Genomic DNA, 26,761 nt, shown 5'->3' on the forward strand with positions numbered 1-26,761 from the left:
AGACAGAAAGCATTTTTACAATGTACATGATGGGATAAAACCAGATCACAATCTGAGCTGGGTTACTTTTGGCTCTTTTGATCTTTGCAGAACACCTGCATCAGATGGCTCAGAGAAAATCCTTTAAAAGTGACTTCTACGCTAATGTTGGAGTGCTTGAGATTAGGCAGACCACACTAATCTGACCATGGATTTTGCTTTAGTGTAAACAGTGCAAAGATAGAGAGACATGTAAAGGGGGAAACACAGGTCCCCAGAACACATATGGAACCCCTGAAGCATTTAACAATGATTAAAATCAATCAATGATGACAGGCATTGAATCATATACCTTGCCACATCTGGGATGAGAGTATTCATTTAAACCACCTGTATTCCATAGCAATATGATTACATCTCTCTGAAAGCATTTTAAGTAACTGCTTGTCTATGAGCATGTATAAATTCTCCACCTAGGAACAAAAAGCACAAATGATTGAGCTTAGATGAAAATAAATGAAAAGCTTAAATCCCCTTTAATCTCACAAGATCTCAACAATTTTTCAAACATAACTCTTCCCCGCCATTGACAAGTTATCTAGTCAATTAAGAGAAAACTTTTCCCTGCCAATGACGCTTTCCTGACAAGTTTTTACGGTAATCTGTAATTCCACAATTATCCACTAGATGGCTAAACTACCCAATTTCTAAAAAACTTGAAGCAAAAACTAATTTAATTAATTTTAAACTCTGTGTATGTTTTGATAATCATGTTGAATCTGATCTCTAACAAAATTCCTTTACAAAAATGCTATTATTTCACCTTTTTGATCAATATTTGGTATATTTTAAGAAACCTACCCATTTTTGAGAGGCAATAAAAAGGGAAGAAATTAAAATAGGATGAAACTATTTCCCAGTTTTTTATTTGTTTAAAAGCAGAGGATCTGTTCTTTCATTTGATATATTTGCTATATTTGTAGGTTTATATATTTATAGAAGAAATTTTTCCTAAAAGGCATTTTTTGAAAATCACAAAAAAAATGCTGCCGGGCAACTTTAAAAAATAAAAAGGCTGGTGGGGAATGAGTTAAAATTCTTTCAAAACCAAATGATCTATCTACATTTATTTAAATCACTATAAACGTATTGTGTCAACAATTGTCTTATGTTTGTCCATTGCTTTTGTTTGGAGCATGTAAAAAGCTCCAACAAAGAATTACGTTTACCTGGATTTTATTTACATTTATGTATTTAAAAGATAATCTAAATCTAATTTTGCTGCATTTAAGACCATGATTCACTAGCTGATTAATAAAACACAGCCATAGGGCAAAATATATATTTTCAAATATAATTTTAAATATATTTTTAAAAAATACAAAAATAACCAAAAATAAATGTACTGAAATATATTTTGAAATATGTTAACAAAATGTATTTAAAAAAAAATTGGCAATTTTTTGTATATTTTATTGCATAAATATATATTTTCAATTGCCAACATATACTTATAATTTAATATTTTTATACTTATACTTTATACATTTTATACAAACTTTTATATTTTGGCTAGGAAAAATATATATTTTTGCTGAATGGGTTGTAAAATTAGAAATAGATTTGTTGCCCCCAAAAGACATTTTGAAATATGTTGAAATATGAAGGTTAAAACTAAATATATTTCAAATTCAAAAATATATTTAATTAAGCTTTACTTTTTATAAAATGTATTTGACATATATTTAAAACATATTTTTGGCCAAAGAAATGTATTTTTATTGTTGTTGTTGTTGTGTGGGCAGGAAGACTATACAATTCATAAACTGTCCGTCAACGCTTTAAAGATCCAAATGTTTAACTTCACTCATAGAACGAATGTGTTAAAAACAACACATTAGTGTTAATTCTAGGACAACATACTAAATGCGTTGTCCCAGAATCCACCCATATCTGTGTTATTGTTGAAACAACACATTTTGTGTTACTTTTAACACAACTTCAACACAAAATGACACATAATGTGTTAAAATTACACATAATGTGTTAAAAGCTTAACGCACAAAGTGTAAAAAATTAACACATTCTTTCTAAGAGTGTTTACAGCTTCAAGCATGTGAACAAATCTCAATCAAAAGTCTCTTGATAACCCGACTGTGTGCATCTATCAGTTTAGTTAATGTATGGATCAGAAACCGTATAACAGTTTCTTTCAGAAATTCACGTATACAAACGGTTCACATACATTTCCAGCAACTTTACTGTTTGTTTGAGTCAGTGTGTAAAAAAGCAAAAGCAATATAAAGATCAAGCAGCAGAGCCAGCAGGAGTCAACTTACTCTCCTTTGTAGTTTTACTTTAATCAGTTTTACCTGAAACCATGCCATGCACAGTTGGCACATGATGAGCTCGGGCGCAGGGCAGATGGGGCTTCCTGTCTGGCATAGGCTGCTCAGGCACCGGGTTGACTCATTGTTCAGGAGGAGCCGTGACTATGGGTGAGAAGATGAGAGGAAGTGAGCTCACTGGTGGCCTGCTTCTCCACAGGACTAAATCACTGCCCTCTAATTACCAGCAAAATGCTGGTTTGAGGCCCCTGGTGTTAAACCATTAGACACTGTCTAACAGAACTAATAACTTGTGCGGTCTGGGGGGTACACACATAACACTTTGAGGTATTGCTTTCTCTGTACAGAGTAATTTACTACTATGGACCTCCGTGGTGAACAAAAAAACGTGTTAAGAAAAGTGCATTTACGTGTACACTTGGCCCACTTAGCATCCCTATCCTGTAGGTTAAAAGTAGAGAAATTTTGTTTATCGGGTGTCAAAATGAAGGTACGATTATTTTATTTATGAAAATTATTGGTTTGGTTTAGATTAAAATGGCAATTGGGGTGGTTTTGTTGCACAAATCTGGCATCCCTGCCACGAAAGTCAGTGAACACTTGAGAGACCGCAACCAAAGTTATACCCCTGTCTGATCAAATGTTGCAGACCCAAACATTATAATTGTTAAATTAACCCAAGTTAAAAAAGTGTTTGCTAACACAACAAAAAAGTTGCTATAGTTTAAAAACATGTAATAGTAAATACATATACATAAACAACAAGTTCTGACCATTTTTGGAGGGGATATAAATCTCCACAGGGTTTACTAATCTATGGCTGAAACATCTCTGAATAGAAGGTGCGTTTAGTTTAGTTTAATTTGAGTTTTAAAACAAAAAGGTTATGGAACCGTTAATGTCAGGTTTAATTGTTGGTCAGAAATATGTTGTTTGAATGTGATTTTAGCATGCGATTTAAGAGATATCTGTCTTTCCATTCAAGTAGATAGGATTGTAGTCTCGGATGGCTGTAATAGCTGCCCAGAGTCATTGCAAAGATGGCTGCTGAGTGGCGCAACTTCCCTAAAGGGAACCCTTGACTTTTGCATTGCTAGCAACACAGCTGAGCCACATGAAAGTTATTCATTTATTATTTGAATAATACGTTAATACGTATTGTGGTAGCTTAGCTGGCAACACATGGTGCTGTCAACACCAAGGTCATGGGTTCAAAACCAAGGAAAATAAAGGCTATCCACTCATTTGTTTTGGATAAAAGTGTCTTTATATGCATAAGTAAATGCACAGATCTTGTTATTTCACTCAAGCCTCTTTAAAGCCATCATGTGAAATGAATCTGACGAACATTTATTTGAAGCTTACAAGGCTGACCTATTGGAATTCCAGAACAGCTTGCAAAATCTACATTTTACCACAGTCGACCACAGACAGGGCGAAGTCTCTATGCATTGCAGCAGTGCTTTGATTATGTCATTGTAAACAAATCTTGTAAACATGCCTTGTTAAGAAAAAACAAAAAAACAGTTGCCAGTCCGGAAGGAAAAAGTGTGCAAACATCCACTCGGTTATAGCGAATGCAAATCATTTAACAGATTATATAGAGCACAGGGTCACAAACACAAAGAAAATGCCCTTAATTGGCTACGCTTGTGTTCAATTATACTTTCTGGAAAAGTTGCTAAACTTGTTATACATGCACCCCCAAATCCTGGTCAGTCGAAAAAAGAACATCTGAGCCAACTTTGAGCTGAGACGGAGGTGAAAGTTTATCCCATTGTGCCTCACGAGTGATTGCCGTCTTGGGAGTGCCACAGAATGGCATCACTGAAAATAAGACGGGGGTCATAGGCTGCCTATGATGTAGTGTTGATATAATATGGCTCCCATTATCTCCAACAATGGCCAACAGATGAGGAATATCCTCCCTAATGTCAAAGCCCCCCTGCCAACTGTACACATTACACTGTACTGATCCCTGAACAGCGTTGGAGAATCAGTTCAGCACTTCAAACCTGAAAGAGTAGGTAATTGTAAAACCAGCTATGAAGTTTATGAACCAGCTATGAAGCGGACGCCCTGTGATTTTTGCCTGAAATAACAAATAGTTTATAGTGCAATCACAGCTTAGCCTTTACTGTATTTTCAATGTACTGCAGTCTACCGTTTTTTGTTCTCCCCTCCTAAATTATCTCTGTAGCTTGCAAAGTCTCCATCTCCCTATGGAACGTCGAGGCCATTGGAGGAAAAGAGCTGCGGTGCGGATCTGCCACAGACAACCATAGAAGAACCCATAGGGCAAGGTCTATATACAGCAGAGGTCCTCATCAAGGACCAGACAGAGGCAATGATCTTACGTCCCACACACAGTGTCTCAATAGGAAGACACACCCTAACATATTCAGTCATCTTCACATTCCATCTCTGTTGGGTGACGTCCTACAATGCCTCAATCTGAATATCTTTGATCAAGACACTATATTACGTAAATAACACATGTAATCTGGAATCGTATGTGACAGGTTGAATCAAAACAAGCTACAAAATGTATTACACAAATAAATAAAACAAAAAAACACTCAACGGGGAGGTTTAAGAGTGCGGTGCGACTGCTGTACATATTAAAGCAAGTACACAACGCAATGTGTTTTTTCTTTTAAAAATAAGACCTCCTGGAAAAAAAACCTATGTCTTCTGGAAAACTTCAGTCCAGCAGGATAGGTAATGGTCTGGATAGCTCTGAGGAGAAGCAGAACAAACATGTATTTTCATTGGCAGGCTGCAGTTGCATTGTGTGGGGCATGTAAAGTTTCAGAGCCCATGCGATTGAAGTTTCATCCAGACAATGATGTCACTGAATTAAATGTGCCATTCTGGATGACTGTTAATACAGTCTTATCCCCACATTGTATAGGTAGAGACCCAATATCAAGAACTGGAGCTGTAAAAGCCACAGTTGAACACTAATACATTTACGCATTAAATCATTTTAACTTACAATACTTGAATTCAAGACCTTCTAGTTATTGTAGATGTATAATGTACAGTATACTGTAAGTTGTAAGGTCCTTGTACTCTAGAGGTAAATAATTAAAGGATTAGTCTATTTTCTTAATTTAAAAAAATCCAGATAATTTACTCACCACCATGTCATCCAAAATATTGATGTCTTTATTTGTTCAGTCGAGAAGAAATTATGTTTTTTGAGGAAAACATTCCAGGATTTTTCTCATTTTAATTGACTTTAATGGACCCCAATACTTAACAGTTTTAATGCAGTTTAAAATTGCAGTTTCAAAGTCCTTTAAACGATTTCAAACGAGGCATAATAATAAATAAATAATAAATATGCACTTTTAAACCATAACTTCTCGTCTTCCCCTGGTCATGTGACGTGCCAGCGCGACCTCACGCAATACGTCCTCACATCAAGAGGTCACGGAGGACGTATGCGAAACTACGCCCCAGTGTTTACAAGTATGGAGAAAGAGGACCGCTCCGACATTGTTGTATGTGGAATGATACTATTTAATGTCTTTGTGTCAGTTTATTGTTTAAAATGGTCCGCAAACGTGCGTTTCATATATGTAACACGTGACCTTTCGACATCATTACGCAATGACGTGAGGTCGCGCTGGCGCGTCACAAGGCCGGAGATAGACGAGAAGTTGTGGTTTAAAAGTGCATATTTTGTATTTTTCTTGTCAAAAATGACAATTGTTTGCTAGATAAGACCCTTATGCCTCGTTTGGGATCGTTTAGAGTCCTTTGAAACTCTGTTGAAACTGCAATTTTGAACTCCATTAAAACTGTTACGTGTTGGTGTGGTCATTAAAGTCCATTAAAATGAGAAAAATCCTGGAATGTTTTCTTTAAAAAACATAATTTCTTCTCGACTGAAGAAAGAAAGACATCAACATTTTAAAGGGACCATTTTTGGCTGTATGGTATCATAAAATAACCTTTAACATCTGAAGAACCCTTAGGTTATTTGGTTCTTTGGTGAACCAGAAATAGTTATTTTATGGCATCACTGTTATAAAAATTTATTTTTAAGCTAAGTGATAGTGCAGTGCATTACAAGGTATACATTTTTATCATCATGTGTGTTCCCTGTGTTTGAACACAAAACCTACTACTGAGCTACTGTATAGAGGAGCATCTTATGAAGTACGTTTATTTTTAAGATATGCTTTACAATGTGATTGTGTTTTTGTAATACTGAGAAACAGTTTTACTGCACAATTTAGCATTAGAAACCTTTTTAGAAAATTATTGGTAAAAGTTGGTTTTAAGATCTTAAAATTTCTAAAGAAATTGCAGTATTACCTGGCAGCTGTTTGCCAGCAACTTACTGTAGATTTAAATTTAGGTTATTTACTGGCAACAGTTTGTTCAAAGATAAATGAACATTGAAGGTATAGCGGAAGATTTTCTTTTTCCAGGTGGATCATCAAGACTATTGGTCATCACTTCAGGCTTGTGCACAATTCAGAATTGAATTGAGAATGACTCCTGAATTCCAATTCAATTCTTGATTTTGAATTGAATTTGAATTGATGTCAAAAACAGGATCTAGAATTAAAAATCGAATTTGAATTAAAGGTAGCAGAATTGCAATTCAATAGAAATTCCAAGAAATTCATATACATATTATACAGTAAGTGAAGTGTTAAAAATGAAGCTTTCAGTAAATGTCAGATATGATTGCATTACATATTCTAAAAATTATATTAGTTTGAATTACTTGTACAGATTACATTAACAGGAAATGTTTTCCCCCAGCAATTAATGTTAAAAACTCTAGTCACATAACAAATAAAGTTTTTTTTATTGTAATTTTGTGGAACATGACTTTATTCCCCAGAATGCTTTACTTTAACCAAGTATTTGGAATGGTTGCCAAACAATTTTCCAAAGTAACTTTTCTAACACTGAATGTATGTGAGATTCTTTCTGTTGTGTGACTGTGGAATTTATTTGAATTGCCATGAATTTAATTCCACTTCCTGTCATTCCAATTCAAATTCAACTTCCATGGCGGAGTCAATTCAATTCAAATTCAAATTCATGAATTGAATGGAGGCCAATTCTGAAATTCTGAAGTGTGCACAAGCCTGCATCACTTGTCAATCATTCTGGTGATATGTTTACGTAAGGCCTTCCTATGTGCTCGTCCCTAGGTTCGCTTTCTGCACATGCGCACTTTCAGGTGTATATGTGTGGTGGGTTACAGCTTCAGCCATTCATTAAAGCTCGCATTCTCACTGTTTTTTCAAAATGACTGAGGTTCGCAAGAGAAAAAGTGTCTACGAATTGTATGTCAAGAAGAGAAAGGCCTCTTAAAAAGTGGAGGGGCGGTTCTTTTAAAAAAATTCGAGAAAATCTTTCACTATACCTTTAAACATTAACAAGACTTTATCTTTATCTTTACCGTTTCTGGGAACTAAAATCAGAAAAAAATGAAAAAAGGATTCCCAGAATGCTTTGCATTATTATATAATTTTATTCTGTAAAGAAAAAGACTTGTTAATGTTTAATGTTCATTTTTCTTTGATCAAACTTTTGCTAATAAATTTAATGAATATAAATCTAGAGTAAGATACTGGCAAACTGCTGCATAACTACAGCAATTTTTTACAGTGTTAGTCACAGCTGATAATTCACTGGCCCAAATTGGTGGTTAACTGGTAGAACATCTTACAGACCAGCTAAAAGTTGATCAAACAGTGGTCAGGATGTTTTTCAGAACAAGGTATCATCATGCACCAGCAAATATATAGCATAACACCAGAAACACAACTACAGTATCATTTTTTCCCAACAGGATGTGCAAATGAAAGATTGTGTTGTGTGGGAATCACTATTATTATTAGTATCAAGAATTTCATGACTAATGTTTTGAATAAAGCTAAGTTTTGAGGAGGGGGGCTCTTGAGACTTGACTGAAACATCATCCCATCGTTCAAGTTGTTCAGCAGCCTGTTTTCAATATTGTTGTAGCACAGTTGCCAAGCATAGGAACACACCTGAGTAAATACGCAGCGTTTTCTCTCTCTTACTCCCTCTTTTGAGCGCACATGAAGAACTCTTGGCGCTGTTAAGCAGTCGCTTCGTCAGTCTTCCTTCTTTTCACTGTCAGCGCTGTTGGGCTTGGCGATTATCGTAGATTCGTCTCACTTCAGATTATTGTTTGACCAGACAGCACCATATCTGCTCTGAACCACAGGCCCGCCATTCCCAGCATACTGTACCGCATCTAACACTTTGAACCTTGATGTAAACCTTTAAGCCCTGACATAACTTAACACTCAATCAACGTTCCTCAAGAATTTCATGTCGGAAAACATGCCTGGGCTTCTTTATCTCACAGTGAAGTTAAAACTAGTTAAACATAAGTACAGCACAAATCACTTAAAATGATCAAAGAGCATAAAAACGGTTAAAAGAGGACCTGGTGGAAGTGCCTGCCACTTTTACTCTTGTCAACAACATTTGTAACTACATTCAGAATCCACAACCTTCTCGGTAGCAGGGCCTCTAAGTGTGAATGACATAACCTTGTTTGCCTGTTAACCAGGAAAAAGAAAAACAGAATGGTTATAATGACGGTATTGGTGGCCATCTAGGCCTCAGAGGTTTTGGCTGAAACTTTATGCTGTATTGAAAAGCCAGTAAGTATAAGCAGTTTTAGGGAGCCAATTCTTTCGGTATCTAACTTTCCTCTTCCTCTCTCCCTCTTTTATCCGCAGCCTCGCTGTTTACTGATGAACATGACTTTTGAGTTTATTGAAATTTATTTACTACTCTTATAACGTCACCGCAACTTGAGATTTATAATGAAGGTGAGGCACAGACAGGTTCATCTCACACCTCCAGACCGCCATAAAAGTTTACAGCATCCCACCATCTCTCCAAGGAAACCTGGTAAAGTGAGACACAGCTCGTGAAAATATTATTTACTAACATAAATGACGTGAAGGAAGTTTATAAGGTCATAAGTGAGTAACTTAGTTACTTGCCAATGTGATTTACACTGCACTAAAGGGTCAGTTCCAACACTTTTAAAAAATAGGTACTACAAAGGATTCTCTCTAGCAATGTCATATGAGAGCCACTTTTTGTTCACCCAAAAACTTTTTTCAATTGTTCTTAAAGGGACACTTTTTTGAAAATATGAAACATTTGATTTTTACCGTTTTGCGATCCATTCAGCTGATTTCCGGGTCTGGCGCTACCACTTTTAGCATAGCTTAGCATAATGCATTCAATCTGATTAGACCATTAGCATCACGCCTAAAAAATAACCAAAGAGATTTTATATTTTTCCTATTTAAAACTTGACTCTTCTGTAGTTACATCGGGTACTAAGGCTGACGAAAAATTAAAAGTTGCGATTTTCTAGGCAGATATGTCTAGGAACTATACTCTCATTCTGTCGTAATAATCAAGGACTTTGCTGCCATAACATGGCTGCAGCAGGCACAATAATATTACGCAGTGCCCGAAAATAGTCCCCTTGGTAACTTTCAATAGCAGGGGACTATTTTCGGTCACTGCTTAATATTATTAAGCTTCCTGCAGCCATGGTACGGCAGCAAAGTCCTTGATTATTACGCCAGAATGAGAGTATAGTTCCTAGTCATATTGGCCTAGAAAATCGCAACTTTTAATTTTCAGGCGGGATTAGTACACAATGTAACTACAGAAGAGTCAAGTTTTAAAGAGGAAAAATATTTAAACTCGTTGGTTATTTTTAGCGTGATGCTAATGGTCTAACCAGATTCAGTGCATTATTGAAGTTATGCTAAAAGTGGTACCGCCAGACCCGGAGATCGGCTTAATGGATTCCAAAACTGTAAAAATCAAATATTTAACTCTAGGGGAGCTGGAAAATTAGCCTATTTTCAAAAAAGTGGAATGTCCCTTTAAACCAGTTTAAGACTTTATAAAGCAAAAGTAGGGATGGTCGATCACAATGAAGATCTGTATTAAAATATATGTGCATCAGGACTGTCTATAACAGTGACATTACCAAGTATTCTTCTAAATGCATATCTTTGTTCTCTATTAATGACTTTTGTACTTTAATAATAATTTGTTTGCTTAATTTGGAAATACTTAAAAGCTACATGACATCGGGTGCTATTCATTTTACCATAATAAAAGCTCCATCCTCATTCTTAATGCGCCATCTCCTTCTCATCTCATCCTTTCAGCTTCTCTTCCCTCTCTTCTTTTGACCCATCTGGCTTTTATAAGGACCAGACCCCTATAGAAGCATATTAAACCGACACAACATGAACTGCAGGAGAGGTAAATGGAAGGTAGTGAAGTCTTTTGAACCTCTGTTACATTATAACTCTCCTAAACACATCCAGCTAGCCAAAGTTCAGGGAAGACATAAAAGGGGCTTTTGCGTGTTACCTCGGAGAATGATAATAGCCAAGTGCCACTAAAACTACCGAGACACTTCACAATCAAAGGGAAAGACAACCCACAATTATTACTGGCTGCTAATAGGACGTCTATATCTAGGAAAGCTTGACGTGAAAGCGAGTCCATCTCATAACAGGAGCAACGGGCAATCGTAAAAGAGAGGAAATTTTCTGTGAAAGCTATTAAACCGAGGTCAATTAAATTTCCTAAGACCAGGATTTGTACTAATTCAGCACGACAAGGCCGTTGATGCCATTTCGGGGACGTTAAAAGTTAAAATTGGTTTTGATGTAAGATCGTGTCATTGCGGATGTAGTATCAGTAACAACCTTATACTCACACTCGTGGCGAAACCACACATCTCTTTGCATTAGCATGGAGGATGTTGAAACCTCTTGCCTTCTAACATATGGCCTGGCTTGGGGTGTCTGTTTGAAGAAGGACGAAAAGAAAGAAGTGAGGAGGTTTTCATGTGTGTTGGTGTGTGTATCGGCGGCATGTTGTGTGTGTATTCAGTTTGTGTTTGGCCCATGTGTTTTCTGTGGTTTTCAATGTGGAGATTCTACCACACAGTAAATATGAGCTTGTGGTGGGACTGCAGGGTTTTAGGAATGCTCTCATGTGGCAGGGCCACTAACCACCATTGACAAGAGAGTCTGAAAGCTTTCGTCATCTCCAGTGGCCAGTGACATATGAGGGACACAGAGTGTCTTACGAATGAATTCACTAAAAAATCAACTGCGGCTGCCCGAGTGGTTTATTTGCCTGTAATGTCTGCATTGAGGCCCGCTGACAGTCTTGCCTGGGCCCGGGACAAGATAATCTTAGAGCAGGGGTTCCCAAACTTTTTTTCCTGCGCACCCCCTTCTAAGTCCCAACCGGGTTGGTGCACCCCCAATACCCACTTCAAAAAAAAAAAAACGCTAAAAAGATTTGTTTTTAAAGACTCATGTTTAATCATGCGCAAATAACCAGGGGCCAGTTGCAACAGCCGGACGTTAAGAAGTTGGGTGTAAGTCCTACGTCAAGCTTAGCTACGTCTGACATTGTGAAAAATATTTACGCATGTTGCATCATCTGAAACTACGACCAGACGCAGCTACGCTCAGCGTAGATGATGCGCGCCCCTGTGTATGCGTTTCACTTTGATAAATAGATGCCATTTGAGTTTACTATGGTATAAAACGTACACTTTATTGTTTTAGTATCTGATTCAATACAGGAAGTATGGGTCAGTGCAAAGGCACCTGCTGTCTGGCGACAGTTTGACCGATGTCCTTTAGGCATATACAGTCACCTAAAGGATTATTAGGAACACCTGTTAATGCAATTATCTAATCAACCAATCACATGGCAGTTGCTTCAATGCACTTAGGGATGTGGTCCTGGTCAAGACAATCTCCTGAACTCCAACCTGAATGTCAGAATGGGAAAGAAAGGTGATTTCAGCAATTTTGAGCGTGGCATGGTTGTTGGTGCCAGACGGGCTGGTCTGAGTATTTCACAATCTGCTCTGATACTGGGATTTTCACACACAACCATTTCTAGGGTTTACAAAGAATGATGTGAAAAGGGAAAAACATTCAGTTTGCAGCAGTCCTGTGGGCAAAAATACCTTGTTGATGCTAGAGGTCAGAGGAGAATGGGCCGACTGATTCAAGGTGATAGAAGAGCAACTTTGACTGAAATAACCACTCGTTACAACTGATGTATGCAGCAAAGCATTTGTGAAGACACCACACACACAACCTTGAGGCGGATGGGCTACAACAGCAGAAGACCCCACCGGGTACCACTCATCTCCACTACAAATAGGAAATAAGAGACTACAATTTGCAGTAGCTCACCAAAATTGGACAGTTGTAGACTGGAAAAATGTTGCCTGGTCTGATGAGTCTCGATTTCTGTTGAGACATTCAGATGGTAGAGTCAGAATTTGGCTAAACAGAATGAGAACATGGATCCATCATGCCTTGTTACCACTGTGCAGGCTGGTGGTGTAACGGTGTGGGGGATGTTTTCTTGGCACACTTTAGGCCCCTTAGTGTCAATTGGGCATTGTTTAAATGCCACGGCCTACCTGAGCATTGTTTCTGACCGTGTCCATCCCTTTATGACAGGGGTGGGCATCGAGGGCCACAGTCCTGCAGAGTTTAGCTTCAACCTTAATCGAACACACCTGAATGTCATTTCCAAACAGTCCTGAAGACTTCAATTAGATTTTTCAGCTGTGTTTGATTAGGGTTGGAGCTAAACTCTGCAGGGACACTGGCCCTCAGGACCAGGAGTTGCCCACCCCTGATTTATGACCACCATGTACCCATCCTCTGATGGCTACTTCCAGCAGGATAATGCACCATGTCACAGAGCTCGAATCATTTCAAATTGGTTTCTTGAACATGACAATGAGTTCACTGTACTAAAATGGCCCCCACAGTCACCAGACCTCAAACCAATAGAGCATCTTTGGGATGTGGTGGAATGGGAGCTTCATGCCCTGGATGTGCCTCCCACAAATCTCCATCAACTGCCAGATGCTATCCTATCAATATGGGCCAACATTTCTAAAGAATGCTTTCAGCACCTTGTTAAATCAATGCCACGTAGAATTAAGGCAGTTCTGAAGGCGAAAGGGGGTCAAACACAGTATTAGTATGGTGTTCCTAATAATTCTTTAGGTGAGTGTATGAATTTATGATTACCCAGAAACCAGTTTGTGCATGCTTGTTTCAATAAATTCCGTAAAGTTCTGAATATCGCAGTATACGAAATTTCTTTAAGAGCAATAACTGTCTATCCTGAACAAACATTTCATGTGAAGAAACAGCACTGTGAACTCACTAAACACATATTCCTAGTATAACAACCAATGCTGATTAACTGTCGGTCCCACAGCCTCTACATCTAGACTTGGATTTGAATGGGAAAAAAAGGTGGGAATGAGGAAAAACATGGAGGCAAGCGAGGATTCCTAACCTGCTGCCAAATATAACACTTGCAGTGATAAGAGCTCTCGCGTACTCTGTGAATTTATCAATAAAATCTTAACTTCAGAACCAGACCTTTTGGTCTGCCACAAGGAATTAGAGCTCGTTCCAGCTTCACCCCTTAAAAGATGTGGATGTTTTTTAAGTGTTTCCTGATAGCTCTATATCAGTAAATGTCTGGCAAGTCACCAGTCATTTGAATACATTACCCAGACATCTCGAAATATAAAACAGAAATACTTGCATGATGTAGCTGACCTTGTGTGCCAGAGGTTTTGGGAAATGAATGCAGAAGAAGGTGAGATAAAATCCAGCAGTTGTGTGTGTGATTGATGCCACAAAAGACAGGTTTAAAGAGGAAAAGCAGTTCACCTTTCTGTGTAGATGGAAGGCTACACCAATGTGATCATGTATGATGACTATCAGTGTTTGGTCTAGCCCCAAGCGACACCGACAAGGCTAATTTCTCTATGTCATGAAAGTATGTCCCTGCAGGTGTCATTTACAATAATTTCCCCATGTACGCTTATCACAGTTCTGTCATTCTTAAAATAATAATGAGTAATAAATACACTGACCCAAAAAGTATTCAGACACTTCTTAAGAACAAAAAATTTACTGTTAGGATTTACTAAGATACGCAGTGAAATATTGGCACTGAAAAGGCATGGACACAGTTGGTTTGGTGACTGTTCTGGTTGCAATTGCACTTCTAAGAGTTTCACGTTCAGACCCAAAATGTATGGGAGGACAGATTTTACTAAGGTTTGTGTTTGTCCATTGTCTGGTATTTGCCGCATCATTTAACAACTTGCATGTCTTTGCTAAATGACCTTCACTAAGCCCCGCCGTCCTTAGTTACTGTTGCTACGCTGGTCAAGCTTTTGCGCCTGGCAAGTCTATTACAGTATGTATGCACCGATGTAAGACATTCCCAAGAACATAATTAGTCATTTTTGGCGATCTGAAAGAGCAAGACAAAGGGGACTGCAGTATGCATTCAAGGAATATATCCACAACATAATACGTAGGGCTGGGCGGTATATCGGATTTAGGGGATATATCGATATGGGTTCCCGACGCGATGCGGAATTAACCCATACCGTTCATATCGATATGGTTTAATGCAACTCATGCGCGCGTACACGCGCTCTGCGCGAGCCCGCCCGTCACAGCAAATATGCGACATGGAGAAGCACGCAGAAACTCTGTGTGACGCTTGGATGCGCCTCATGAATGTGGACATTCAAAAACTGCGGCTGCATGCACTCGGAGGATTGTAATAATTGAGATCAAAACTAAAATAAAATGTCTCCTCAACCTGCTTTTACAGAGAGATCATTGGAATAAAGTTACCGCTGCATATGTGTGCTTTCATCCCAACAACATGTCTGATGCTCCATCACAACACCTATTTACCTAAGACGCTATTGCCCCAGATAGCAAAAAATATCCGCATGGCTTCTATATGCCGCCAGCCCCAAGCTGTCGGCTATAGGTGCGTCCCGCTGGCGGGGATGAAACTTTTGCCGCCGAATACGTCACTCTCATTTGTTGCGAGATGCCGCCAGCATGCAGCCGGCGGACCGACTGCTTAATTTATGCAAAAGCGGCTGCCGCGGCGGTCCGCCGTCAGACCTGTTTGCGATTACGCCCTTATGACGCTTACTGCCGCCAGAGCACCGCCGGTGGTCCGCCGACTCATTGCTATTTTTTTGCTATCTGGGGCAGTTATTTCTCATCACTATTATAGCAATATCAGGTGAGTGATACTGCGTTTATACTTTAGTTCGACGGGACAAGTACGTAGATAAAACAGAAACTCCGGAGGAGATATATTTTGTGGTGAACTTTTTCCTCAGATTCAAAGCCCAGTATAACAGCCACAAACAAGTCTACGTTTAATTTTAAAACGTCACTTTAGAATTAGTAACGAATGATTGTGCTGCTTCAGTAAAGCTATTAGTGTGAATTAATGAGATTATTATTAAGAAATAATAAGGGAGGATGTGTGTGACTGAAACAAAGACACTTTAAATGTGCTGAATGTGTGCGCGTTACAGTATCAGTTTGCACGCAGCCAATCAGATTTCAGAACCACATCTGTTCTATAAACCTAATTATTTTGGATCATATGTTTTTAAGTTTTGTCAATTTTTGTGACTGGAATACACTGTAAGGACAAAAGGACCGTGACACCCCCTTCTAATGAAGAGGATTGACTACTTTAGTAAATTCTGTGAACACAAATCTTAATGCTACAGACAGTTCAGTATATTAATGAGAATTGTGTGTTTCTAATTTTATGGATAATAATTTCAATAGTATGGGCAGGACACTTTTCTATAATTATAATTATATTATAGATTAAAGATCATATTACATGATAATGCCCATGTGCACAAAACAAAGTAAAAAAAAATAAATGATTAAGAACTTCACTTCAACAAACTGTTCAAATAAAGGCTTTGACTTTCAAGTAACATTTTTATCCTTTTTGTAAAAAATACCGGATATATATCGGATACCGGCATTCCTAAAAAAAATACTGGGATATGAATTTTTGCTCATACCGCCCAGCCCTAATAATACGCTACCGATTAGATAATATTTTATTAAAATTGAAGCTAAAGCCTATAACGTAAGGTCTCAGCGCAAGCAGCAGCTCCCTCATACGCTTACCATTCAAATGAAAAACACACAAATTGAGGAACAGCTTTGTTCATGTACAGCAGGTCATGTGAAATTTCTAAATATAATCTATTAAATCAAACAGTGGAATAAACACAAGACATCAGCCTGACCACTTTGCAATGTAAACATCCCACATACTAACCCAGAGAAAGCCACGATCATTGTGGGGTACTCAGGGGTAGGCCGTCTATTAACAAAATGCTAAAATATTTTTTAAAGTATGTCAGTCACCCTCTGTCTTGCCTTTAATCATCTTATTTTATGTTTAAATATAGGCATTATGAACAAAGAACCACCATTATTTGCAAGCAATGATGTACTAAGTTAGCTACATCATTTTTGTTAATCATGTCGATATTTGTGAATTCTACACTGCTTGATCCACGTCTGACATTTCTCCACTTGGGTTTTAAGATTCGGCAAGGACTTAAGTTGATCATGCTTTTGAACACGATAAGCAAAAAACATATAGTACATTCTATATCCATCATTCTAAATTTATAAAATTTTATTTTACGTGTTTAAGTTTGTAAACAGAATTAAAGCGCTGCATTTGAAAATTGTGCAGGTGTGTATTTCTACTAGCTTTAAGACCCTGGGGAATCCCTGGGAGGAGTGACGTAAGAGGAATGAATAAAATATCTTGAAAATAAACAGATAACTAAATCACGATGACAAAATCAGTCTTCTGGTGCAATATACGTTATTTACAGCAGTAATCTGACATTAAATCGATTTAAACAGATTAATTACTACTTCACCTCCCATGTGACATCATCAACTATGTTGTTGAACCAACATGGTTCAAACAACGAATGTGCAACAAAGTTACTATGTTTTCGGGAAACAACCTTGACAAGGTAGTTAGTTTCTCCAACTATATACAATGGTAGTTCAGAAGCGAGTTACGTCGCACCCCTGAGCGGGACCTTCAGCCTACGGCCCAACTTAAATCCTGATTATTGTAATATGTACGTATTTTCATGAGATCAGGATGGAAATTTTCACTCCGATCAGCACTTTTTTTAATTGCGCTCTCACGCTAATTTGCCATTTTTAATAAATCTGGCCAATAATGTGCAAAAACATATTTGCATTATATTATAAACATTTCACAAAAATAAGATTTTAGGTATTAAATGATAAAACGTAACATTAGAAAAGTGTTTGTTGTCAAACATAGTTAATGGGACAAATTTCACCTCTGACATGTCAAACGTGTGCACTTGAGGGGACGTAACCTTATAAATCCACTAAAAATGACCCTGTGATCTGTAGGTTATAAACTACTGCAATATTGCTAAGAGAAGTGAAGTTAGTTTAGAGAAAAGTTCAAGCATAATTTGTTTAATCTGTGACTTATAGTAGGTGTCCAATTCCTTTTTGTCCACTTTTACATATCACTAAACATAGTACACCACTAAATAAAGACATAAGAAATGCTTTTCTAAATGAGATCAAGAACCAAAACCAACATGTGGAAATAAGTCACCACAATAACAATTCATACAGTATGTTCATGGTTCCAACTTGGTTTCTCAATCATACTGTTGCATATTTATGTGTAATATGGAGCTATGCTGAGTAAAATTTTGGCCAGTGTGATTTCCCAAATGATCAAGGAAATACCGTGCTGCTTTCCTGGATAAGGTTCAACAAAGTTCCATGTGATATCTACCGTGTCAAAATTCTTGGAAGGTGCTTGGCATTACGACTGATAATCTTGTTTGCTTTTCTCTGAGCTATTCAAAAGTAAGATACAGTTTGCCTTTGATAAAGATTACCCACTGATCAAAAATGAATTCCTGCACACTCCCACCCTACTGGCTTCCTGAGCACCATGCCGGCCCCCTTGGTCCGGGGGACTCATGACATTAATTACACGCTCTGTTAACATTTGCCCCTAATGTTCAGTCTTTGCGGGGTTAACTCCTTCCTGACAGAAGAGAGAGTGATTCGGCTTTAGGGATCCATTTTCCGCTAGTCGGCCATGACGGATGTTCTGTACCCACACCACAACCCTTGTGTTTATCTGTGTGCCGTGGTTAAGTGTTGTGCTCAGGGTGCTGTGTCCACAAAGCGGACAGGCCACAGGACAAGGGACTTACATGAAAGCCTCTTAGCTCTGGTGCAGGGTTGAAAGACGGAGCTTTCACGGGTCAGTTCTTGGGTTTCTGCTGTGGCGTAGACCCTTGGAGAGTCAGAAGGAGTGAAAGATCAGGGGATGGATGGGGAAGGCATGCAGAGACAGGATATTGCCCTCCTTCGGTAAGCTGCAGAGCAAACATAAAGGAAGTGAGCAACAGGAAGCTGTGTACAAGGCTGGACTCGAAACATATGTATTATAAGATCTGTATTGTACATAAGCAAACATATCTCTAGGATATTGGTCCAGGAATTTGCTTGAACTAACTGAGGAATTCTTCAGAGAGAGAGAGAGAAAGACTGTAACTATTTTTTTTTGCAAAAGGGCCCATTAATATAAGTGGTTAAAAGTTAATGGTTAAAGGAAAAGATTTTCTAAATTGACTGGTCGAGTAGTTAGACTTTAAGAGCCACTGAAGCACCTTGAAATGCACAGGTTTGTTGATGTGTTTTCCACTAAAACCAGAAGTTAGGGTGGGGCATATTGAATGGCTCCTCCCCTTTAGTTTACCTCACAGTTAATACGTATTTACGCAAGTAAGAGTCTGTAAGTTTTGAATGCTTTGATTTACCAAGAACAAATTTTATCAGTGTTTTGAAGTAATGTTTGAAGCACAGTTTATAGATATCTTTAGGGTCAAAAAACTTTAGGTTCAGCAAATACGCCAATGTTTCCTAAAAGGTGTTCAAAAACAGCTCACAGCTCTCATTCACTTTTTTCACTCATGTTCTGGTGCTCAGAAAAAAGCAATGAGATGAATAGATGGACGCAACCTCCTTAATTAAAAAGTCAGTTGTTGGATCACTAGTTGGTTGATTGGTCGTTGCACACTGCAAAAATGACTTTCTTACTTAGTATTTTTGTCTTGTTTTCAGAAAAAATATCAAAAAATTCTTAAATTAAGATGTATTTTCTTGATGAGCAAAATGACCTAGGAAAATAAGTCTAGTTTTTAGACAAAAAAATTACAATTGAAGCAAACTTGTGCTTAAACGAACACCACAGAACTTTTTGGCCACTAAGGGGCGCTTGACATGTGTTTTTCACATGTAGCGCCCCTTGAGGCCACAAGCGCCGCAGCACTGTCGCAAAAGAAAAGAAGACAACTCTTTAGGTCACAAAGTTCACGGTGTGCCTTCCAGCATGTCATATGAATATAATTTCATGGGTTTTATTTTTTTTTCAAACGCCAAGTGATGCGTAGCTCACGTTTACAAGCCAGTTGTAACGGTGGTCACCTGGTTAAAGTTTATATAAAAAAATATTGCCTTAAAGAGGAATCAAACCCAGGTCACCCATGTCGTAAGTCCGTGACACCACTACGACGCCACAGAGTCACGTGATAGGCCCTGTCCCAAATGGCGCACTTCATGTGGACTTTCGGTCTTGTGGCCTTAAATTGCAAGTGCTCGCTTAGTCTACAAGTCGGTAGGGTCTTTAGCAAAGCTCGCACTGCAGCAGGCTTTGCGCACTTTACCAACTCAGAAGTTCTTGCGAAAGAGCAATCAGAGCAATCAGACGACGGAAGGGAGGAGTTGATGGGCAACTTCTCTTCCTATTTCCGGTGTGACGCTCGAGTCTGTCCCAAAATAAGACTCCGGTGCAACCACGTGGACTCGCATCAAGGGTCCCTAAAGTCTGCACTGCATGATGTCATCAAAGTGTGGACTCTGAGGAGGACCACAAGTACATAGTGTGCCATTTGGGACAGGGCCATTGAAGTCACTCTCTACACTCCCCAAGTAGCCTCCAGCAAAATTCACGTTCAGAAAAAAAATTATTAGTGTTCGGGCGCCAGACAGGACTTATATATGCAAGCAATATAACATTACTTACTAATCCAAAAGCATGACGGCCAAGTCAACATCGGTCAGGAACTCCTCCTCACTTTTAGTTCACACCAGCGAGCATGCTGGCCCAATATTGATACTCGTCCTTCCTTTTATTCTGTATCTCTCCCTTTTTCTCTTTCTGGTCTCCTCCGACAAAACCTTAGGTTTCTTTTTTTTAGTTGCTGCTTCGGCCATGACAAAAACATCAGGAAAATAAATGCGCTCTCACGTCCGAATTTGAGGAAGTGACGTATGCATTAAGGAGTCGAATTTTGGAGTTCTTTTTGTGCTCGGGTTACTACCCGAAACCCTAAGTTAAAAGTACGAGTAAAAGCGATATAGACCCCGTCAGGCTACGGTAGACATCATTCAACCTATTTAAAGTCAATGTCCCATCACAACAGTCTTGACAGAAAATTTTTCTTATTCTATTGGCAGATTTATTATTATTTTATTTATTTTTTTGCTTGTTTTAAGCACTAATTTACTTAAATTGTATATTTTTCCTTGGACATTTTGCTCATCAAGAAAAAACATATTAATGTAAGTTATTTTTACTAAAAACAAGACAAAAACACTAAGTAAGAAAGCCATTTTTTGCAGTGTAACCCATCCATAGCAAAATAATAAATTTTCACAAATTGAGATGGGGTGAGTGGACAGTCTGTACTACGGTGAAACATTACAAGCCCGTATCCAACAACATACTGTACATCTGCGTGCACATGAAATTACATTCACACACCTGGTTGATTCTGGGTGGTGCTCTGAGAAGACGGCGTGGGTGGACGCGACGGGAGGTTCCTTAACATAGACACAAACACACATACACATCTGCAGATGCTGCTGTCTTTGTATTGAGACGCAACACGCCAGGAAGTGTTCGCCCAAATCTGTTATGACACGCTCACCGTGGTGTAAATCCCACACACCCTAGGGAGGGAGGGAGGCCGACATCATGCTTGCGCCTTCATGAGGGCGCACTGTGTGTCCACGGGTCCCACTTTAGATTTAAGTCTCAAGCTTAGACATGATTCATAACCTTTTAAATGTCACGAAACAGACCTAATATGCTTGGCATCAAGCTCAAGTCGTGAGCTTGTAGTTTTTGTAGCAACTGTTTCCATTCATTCCTGGACCTAATGAACTCATATCTTGTTGCACACGATAACAACTTTTTAAAACGTCTGTTACAATGTGAATTTAAATAATGAAATAAAAGCAAAATGATTTGACAGCTGTATCGTTTTACCTGGCAAGCCCAACAAAAAAAGGGGGAATAGGCCGTTTACACATTTTCCATTCAGGAGATGGCGGCTATATTTCATATTTACTGTTCAAATCAATGCCAAGCATTAAACTTCTGTCTAAAAATGTTTTTATTACTTTTCAATTACAGATTTTCACCTGGCAGATGATACAATTGGAAAAGAATCAACGAGTGAACAAAACCTTATTTAGCAACCTTGATATGGGAATAGAACTGAGGGTGGGCTCCTTAGACTACGTAAGCTTACATAAACCATCCAAAAATGCCCTATCGACCACCCAAAACTTAACAACCAGACATGCAAAAAATCACTAGCGACCGCATAGAAACAAACTGTCAATTACCCACAATAACCAATAGCCTGTCACAGGCCAGCACCCCACACATTTCCAAAAATATGAAAATGTAGCTGTTTATACTATTTCTTGTTCACTTCTTATATGCGGGCAGCCAAGTGTAGAGAAATACGTGTTAGCTGCATCATGAACTATTTTTAACTTTCTTAAAACACTGTTTGGACATCACATCTGTTAAGGGTTAGGGGCTTTGAGCAACTCTCTGAACTCTCTTTACATTGTGTATGTGTACAAGTGTGTGTGTGTGCCCCGACTCCAGTAAGAGTGGAAATCGTCCATTAGGATCAGAGACCAATAGTAACATGCATACCCGCCTGGGGAACAGTGTAACTTAATCCAGAGCAAACAATGACAGCTAGAGGAGGCAGCTGAATGTTTTTGGCCCTCATGTGACTGGGGCCTGTTTGTGGGGATCTGCGTTGATGCACGCTATGATAGTCAGTGCAAAGACACTAAATCCAGTTTTAGTTATTTGAATAAATATTAAATTCAGGTTTTTGATTGGCTTGCCCCCTTTTGGGCAGCCATGCTATAATAGACCCGTCACTTCTTTCAGACAGAAAAATCAAACGCTAAGCACTTCGGCTTTAGCACTCGAGACTGCGCAAACCACTTTAATTTTACGACACCACGATGTCTACAAATAACCCTTTAATACCTCAGAAAGATATTGTCATCACTTTCAATCCAGTGACTTCATTCTTTTATCCCCACTTTTGGACTTTATTGAAAGCGCACGGGTGTTTCCAGAGACTAATCATGACTATAAGAGACAAAAAAAGGAAAGTTTCATCTGTTTTCCTGTTTCCAACCAACACACAAGCCCTGTCTAGCTGCTGTACTCTGCTTAGTCCTGATAAGTGCCTGAATAAAAGCTTAAACAGAAATCATAACTTTTATTGCTCAATATCGGTAGCTACTACGACTGCTAGCTTACAAACAGCTCACGTCAGACCACAGAAAGTGAACATTACTCGTAGACACAAAAGTCCCCAGATGTGACTGCGGAGGAGCGCTGATGCCAGACGGTCCCTCAGTCGCCTCGTCTCACAGCGCCGATCCATGTGGTCTGCATTAGAGCTTCACGCTAATTGAAACAAATCACTGCGGGAGAAACTCGGCTATCACTTTAAAGGCACGCTAAAGCTGTGCGTGTGTACTGTGCATCACTAAGTGAACACGAGGACTTGCTTTAATGACTTTTTGCACGCCTTGGATGCTTTCTTGGTTATGTTTTATGCCAATAACGGAGTCTGGAATTGGCTTGCCGTGGAACGGAATGCAGTTTGCCAGCTGAGAGATTTGAAGTTCATTTATAGAAACAGAAAACAGCTTCGTCACCTCGTTTCTGTCATACGGGTGGGCTAGTTATTCATGTGTGGGGGGTCCTGCTAACGTGTTGAAGGGATCCTGCATATGCACCGCACACGCTTATTAGAAAATGTGCCACCAAAGTGGAACCGAAATAATGATCTCTATGCAGGAAATGACAACAACCCTCATCAGTAAAACAGTTCTCCTCCCCCAATAAAAAACTGCACGTCTCTAAATTAAGCTACCATTCCCATAATATCATTATCATAATTGAACATCAATGATGTTACATGATCTCATATGAGAAATATGACTAAACGCATTTCTGCACAACTTGAAATACTTTTCTGGAGTTACACCTCCTCCTAGGAGAAGTGACACTATGATGACTCTCATTAATATGAATCAACAATGACTACACGCTTAGAAGTTTAGCTAGCATGCAAGTACTTGTTTATGCAAACGTACCCAAAAATAATAATCTTGTCCTGCACTCTCAAAAGAAGGTTCAAGAAGGTACAAAAGTTGACAAAAGTTGATCAGTACCTTTTCAAAAAGGTGAATATTGGTACCTTAAAGGTACACATTGGTTCCTTTTAGGTATATACTGGTACCTCAAAAGTACATAAATGTACCAAAATGGTACATATTACAACCTTTTTAAAAGGTATCGTCCCAGTGACAACTTTTGTACCTTTTATCCGAGAGTGTCACCATAAGAAAAATGCATCATTTTACATTTATGCATCTGGGTGATTCTCACGAAATTCAGACTTAGAAGGTGTCCAGCATCAGATTTTTTTTAAAAGCCCTTGAAGCCAATTTTCTTTTTTTGCACATATAAGATTAAGGTCTGAACTTACTATAACCATTATTTTAAGTGGATTTAAAAAATATTTCCTATATAATTATTTACATTTTTTTAGATTATCATTATCAAAAATGATCATTACCGCAAAATGATGTTACATTAAATATATGCATTTACAAACTCATGTTTCGGTAATGAGAACCAAAAAGTTGTCTAGGTACTACGACAAACTAAATTTCAGCTTTTATCTGGAGAGAAAAAATAAGAACTGCTTACCCGGTAGCCATCTTGAGTGTCACAGTCAATTATGTCCCTTCCAACTAATTATTATTATTATTTTTAATGTTAGTTCCTTGAGGACTTAAACAATGATTGAAAATTGTTGTGGAGGATGAGGACATTTTTCTCTTCCTTATTATTGTCTCTACATTTACCAATGATCATCAAATACCACGTTTCTTTACTGTAAATGTTTATAGTATAACATGCACTGTAGCTTTTTATTTTTTAGATTTTTTAATTATAAATATTTCATGTCAAAGAACCCAAATACAGTCATGGATACGTTGCGGTAATGAAAATTTTCCCCTTAAATGTGGAAAAAACAACAAAATTGGTTTGTATGATGTCATTTGAAATCATGTGCAAAATAGTACACGAAGAGATGTTTGCAACTGTATGTTTCTTATTTTGATACTCTTACTTTGTATTTTTTTATCAAAATGTTTCATGACACCTCATAAGTTTAATTTCTCGAGAATCACCCATTTGGCAGATGCTTTTATTAAAAGGTAAATATTTTATCAGTATAATGCTACATACAGACCAAACGCGGGCCATCGCGTTACTCGCTCTAGATTACTCGCAGGATTTAACTTCCTATCATGCAAATGTTTTGCTCTAGTTGAATATTTTCAACTTGGCCGAAGACGCGTTTGAGGAAAATAGCGCATGTTTTTGCGGCAAGCGTGACGCCCATATCGCGTCATTCTCATCGCGCCACGCGAGGACGCGTCTGATCGTGTCTTTGCATTGACTTTGTATCAATAATCTCGTGCAAAACTTTAAACTCGAGTCTGGTGTGAACTCACATTAAGTGTTCACGGGGATCAAACCCTCAACCTTTTGTGTTGCTAATGCAATGCTCTACCATTGAGCTATAGATCTAATTGAAATGTTAACAGGTGTCAATTTAAATTGTTTTTAAATGTTTATTTTAATGTCAAATTCAATTTTAGTGTCACTTCTGGACATGTAGCTAACTGTACCAGAGATAACATATTTTACAGTAGGTTTTGCAGAAATGTATAAAAAATCAGGTTGTACTGTGATTGTTTTTTCGTGCTGACAGCTGACAGAAATCAAATAAATCTAAAAGACTTCCATTGCTGATTTCCGATATCTGTTTTCACTGTAAAGTACTGAGCGCACACCAAAGCATTACTTACAGTAACATGAGCACATTCTTCAACAGTTGATCCTCAGATATGGCAAACAGCACCTGCTCCCCAACCAAAAGCGGAAGTTCAGAGTATTTCAGAGCATCTGTGAGATCCAGAATGCATAATAAAAAACATATTTAATAAACTTAAGGTAATAAAGTCAATGTAATACAAAAGCATGTCCTCACATCATCTTAAGAGACTCTATAAGACTTAAATAGGTGGACAAAGCACTCTTGAACATGATATTTGATTTCTCTTTATGATAAGGACAACCTTATCAAGTATCTAGTGTAAACACTAGCTAAATTTACTTTGCATCAAAAGCTAAGGTCTGACTTCCAAAAATGGTTTTCAAACAACCAAATGCCTTACCGCCTGACTTGCATTGTTTGATCAAACATTATCTCCAGAGTTATTTTTAACCAGGTAAATATTGGACATAACACAAGCTGGGTTGTTGTTAACCATGATTTGAAACAACCCAGCATTGCATTGAAACAACCCCAGCGTGTGTTCTGTCTAATCTTTACCCAACATTGGGTTAAAAATAACCCAGCAGAAGTTTAAGAGGTATTTCTGCCAAAAGCTAACAACATTTGGTTTACATTTACAATTTACATTTGGCAGACGCTTTAATCCAAGTGACCTACAGGCTATACATTTCATCAGAATGGTTGATATGTGGATGAGGAAAATTTCAGAGCGCTTAAACAAATAAAAGCGTTGCTGAAAAGGACACAGTGTTTAGAATGGCAACTGATGCATGACCTTATTACTTTACTGTGATCTCTGCACATTAAGCTAGGATAGGAAAAACATTTTAATATTCAGTAATACAATACAAGTTTATTTATATAGGGTTTAAAGAGACAAAACATCTGGAAAAACAAATTAAAATGAAGATTAAAAAACTAAATTAATTAAAAACCTAAAAAAGCTTGTAACAAAAGATAATAATATCAATATGAGTCAAAAGATATTGAAGGCCATGAAAAAAAAAGTTTTCAGGGCAGATTTGAACCTTTTGATGACCGAAAAGGGCGATCGCCTGTTTATAAGTCTGGTTCTAGGAACATAAAATGAATCAGAGTCCCTAGATCTGATCTAGACTGAGAAGACAGATGCAACATTTAAGATGGT

The 26,761-nt window shown here is 38.1% G+C and overlaps 1 long non-coding RNA gene across 2 annotated transcripts; it reads right to left on the minus strand.

Annotated features, from left to right (window-relative positions):
- Window positions 1-23: 23 nt before the first annotated feature.
- On the minus strand, window positions 24-25,960 carry LOC141368867 (uncharacterized). 2 transcript variants are annotated; one of them, XR_012372302.1, is made up of 5 exons: window positions 25,625-25,960; window positions 18,556-18,720; window positions 11,107-11,194; window positions 2,352-2,471; window positions 24-452 (listed from the first exon to the last, which is right to left on the minus strand). It is a non-coding gene; the product is annotated as an uncharacterized lncRNA (long non-coding RNA). The 2 variants fall into 2 exon arrangements; XR_012372303.1 differs by lacking the exon at window positions 11,107-11,194 and having other exon boundaries at window positions 25,625-25,951.
- Window positions 25,961-26,761: the final 801 nt, after the last annotated feature.

This window comes from Misgurnus anguillicaudatus, chromosome 11 (genome assembly GCF_027580225.2).
Source record: "Misgurnus anguillicaudatus chromosome 11, ASM2758022v2, whole genome shotgun sequence".
Taxonomy (NCBI): domain Eukaryota; kingdom Metazoa; phylum Chordata; class Actinopteri; order Cypriniformes; family Cobitidae; genus Misgurnus; species Misgurnus anguillicaudatus.